Source organism: Glycine soja, chromosome 17, assembly GCF_004193775.1.
Source record: "Glycine soja cultivar W05 chromosome 17, ASM419377v2, whole genome shotgun sequence".
NCBI classification, from domain to species: Eukaryota; Viridiplantae; Streptophyta; class Magnoliopsida; order Fabales; family Fabaceae; genus Glycine; species Glycine soja.
The window spans coordinates 29,030,885-29,034,669 of NC_041018.1; positions in this window are offsets into that span (position 1 = coordinate 29,030,885).

Here is a 3,785-nt window from a genome sequence, read left to right on the forward strand (position 1 = left end):
CAGCAACAATTAATAGTCTTGATAATGTCTCTGCCTCTGGGCCTTCATCCTTCTCCGCCTTCATCCTTCTCCACTCGGGGGCTTTGTCCTTCTCCACTTGGGCCTTCGTCCTTCTCCACTTGGACCTTTAGCCTGTATTTGGCCAGTTTCAGGATTCTCATCACTTTCTCTCTCTCTCTCTCTAAACTCTCACCCAAACCCTAAAAACCCCTCCTCTACCACCCACGACCACTGGTGATCGCCACGAGTCGTCGCTGCTTGTTGTCGAACCACCACACGCAGATGAATACTTTAATCAATGTGGAATCTTCAAAACTCGACTCTAGGATTCGATAAAGAACAGAGCCTCCAACCCTCCTTTTGTGGTTTCTTCAAGGTAACTATGATTTCCTTGTCTTCTCCTAGTTAGTTTGAGTCTCTCTTAGTATCTCTTGTGATTTGGGTACCGTTATTGGATGTTTTTACATTTCCTTTGAAAATGAGACATTGTAAAAGTTGTCTTTTTTATAAAGTAGACTTCATTTTTTGTAACCTTCGCTAAACCTCAGGCACAGTGGTGTGATCGAAACTTGAAAATGACGTCTTTTTGACGTGGATCTCAAAAGACCCCTTTAGCCCCTTTTTAAATTGAATGGGTATTTGACCCCAAAAGTTGGTATTAACCTTATCTTTGAAATCTATACTAAATTGTCTTCGATTTCGTACATAGAGCTCTGCGTTTAGATGAGTGGACGTGAACCTAAGAGATCTTAGAACAACGCCGCAAGGAACTAACAAAGAGATAGAGATAGGTGAGGAGAGTTTATTGTTTGTTTATAGCTTTTGATACCATATTGGGGTCAGGAAACCCAATTATGGGGATGTATGTATGTCCCTATGTATGTTGGTTTTCAAGAAAAACTGTATTTTTAACTAATGGGATGTGATATATTTATTATTAATGAATCATATTGTGAATGATGTTATTATTGTAATAATTGGAATTTTTGAAAAAAGTCTTAATTACAGAGGAGACGCTGCCTAAAATTTTATATTTGTTCTTCTATTTACTTCTTTATTAAATTTTAAATGGGCATAAGAGTTTGTTTTGTATACCATAGTTCTCATTTTTAATTTAGAATTTTCCCTAAAATATTAGTCTCGTGATATTATGGATTGTTGTTGTATGAGATTTGTGTTGTCTGAAGACCTATGGAATGTGAATCTCAGACATGAATTTATATGTATGTATGTGGAATGTGATTGCTTGTGATGTTGATGATAATATTGATATGAGATGATGTTGATGATGATATTGAAATATGGTACTTGTTGATCTTTTATTACAAACTCAGCCTTGCAATTTTGTATCATGTGGTTGGTGCCTATAATGATCTCAAACTTTCGTTCATGGGAGTAGATGAGCAAAGTAGGTGTCATGAAGAGAATATATATATATACATATATATATATATACATATACATATTTGTGTATTATTTGGTGGATGTATGTCGCAAAAAATTTATCATCGTTTTCATAATCAAATTAATAGAGCTTTCACTTAAAATTGAAATGTCGCATTTAGAGTTAGTGATATCATAGAGATGAGGCGGGTCGTTACAGGTAGTGGCTTACCTTGTTAAGGCATGCATTAACCTTAACCTCTATATGAGTTCGCCCACCCATCTATTTTATAGGCCTCTTCGGCGTTAGCCACCACAAAATCCCCCAACATTAGGTTGAGGGCCCACCAAGCACCCACAACTTACGTGCATACTCAAAACCAACAACTACACTTAGATTCCTTAAGGTTTTAGGTATGACACCTCTGTACTTACCATCTCACTCATGGTCGGTCTCAAGTATCCAAGTTGAACATCAACAACAATCTATCTCATATACACTAAAAGGATCACTAATTCTGTTAGGAAGTAGTTCTTAACACTTTAACATGCCATTTAGAGTTAAAATATAAGAGTGATACTTAGAAAGATACCCCACTAGGCAAGACCCCCAAGTTGATTTAGTGAGACAGAGTCCTGGCATGGAACTCATCCTCCCAAGTATACCATTGACAACAACAACAAAATCTTCCCAAAGAATATAGTTAACTCATTTTCAAACATGTGGATGGTTCTCAAAACAAGATTATTATTAATTATCATCATCTCATCAACATTACCACATTCACCTCATCAAATAATATTCATATTATCATTAAGAATTCAACCAACACAACTCAAGACATTATCATTCAATATACTTATTTCATCATCAATATAATTCATTTCATCAACAATAAGAGTATACCAATTAAATCATATAATTATGCAGCACTATTCCATTATAACAACTTTCCACTTCATGTTTAAGGTTATCAAAGCATCTCATAAGTTTTGTGTTACTATCTCCTTAATTTTGTATTATGCGCCTATGATATTCATAGCTTATAAACATGATAAATAACAATATAGTAACTCAATTTAGTTGATTCTTATATCATTTGAAAGACAATAAGATTATAACCAACTTGGATGTTTACTCAAAGACCTAATTTGGAAGCATACTATGCCTAAAGTTATAATCTAATGAAACTTTTACTTATTACCGACAACTTTACATTTGTCCACTAATTTAATCATTTCTGGAGTTATACTTAAACATTTTTAAGTGAAACAAATGCCATTAGTTAGCTAACATCTATGGCTAAACCTTTCATGAAGACCACTTTCCTAGATTTGGACTCCATGACTGAGGTGTGGCCATTGTGATCGATTATAACTCATTGTAATCGATTGCAATGGAGCTTAGGTTAACAAAATAGTCCCTGGGCTTGAATTAATCGATTACAAACAACGTAGAACCCAAAATTAACCCCCAGAACTCATTTTAATCAATTACCACATGATATTATTGATTAAAATGATTCAAAACTGCAGAAAATTATGATTTTTAAGATGAGGCATCATCTTTCATAAAAAAAAAAAAATTCCTTTCAACCCAAAATATATAACAACGGATTTAAGCTTCAACAAAGAATCTTTTAACATTACAAAGAATTCAAAATAAGAAAGAGGTTAGCTTCCTTTACCTATCAAACTCAAAATGTGATTTCGTTAAGAATGAGAGAAATCAATGAACTTTAGGTCCAAAGAAAGATATTTTCTTCATTCTCACAACGACTACACAGTATGGGTGTATCAACTAACCCCAAAGCCTGTGAATGTATGAATACATGGTTTTGATGATGCTAAAGTAGAATCAAACAACAAGGTTGTTTCAACAAACATTCAAAGGTTAAACATTGCTTTAAGATTAATACAAGATTACTTCAACAAACATTCAAAGGTTAAGCATTGCTTCAAGAATAATTCAAGGTTAAAGCAAACAAGATCAAGAAAAAGATAAGGCCTCAAACAATCTCATTAGTTGATCAAGCTTTTGCCTCAAAACACATTGTTTCCAACATCCAAGGCTCTGGTAATCAATTACCAGGCAGTGTAATCGATTACCAGAAGACAATTTTGAAGTAGAAGGTTTAAAAAGGGTTTTGAATTTGAATTTTGAATCATGTAATCAATTACTAACAACGACATTTTAGAAAACACTTTGAAAAGACACGATCCTTCAAAATATAACTATGTAATCGATTACCAGAAACCTGTAATCGATTACCAATGAAGAATTTCAGAAAAAGGTTTTTGAAAAGACACATTTCTTCAAACTATTTTGAAAAGGCACGAAGGGCCTATATATATGTGTGTCTGACTTCGAAAAATAAGAGAGAGATATTCTAAGAGAATTT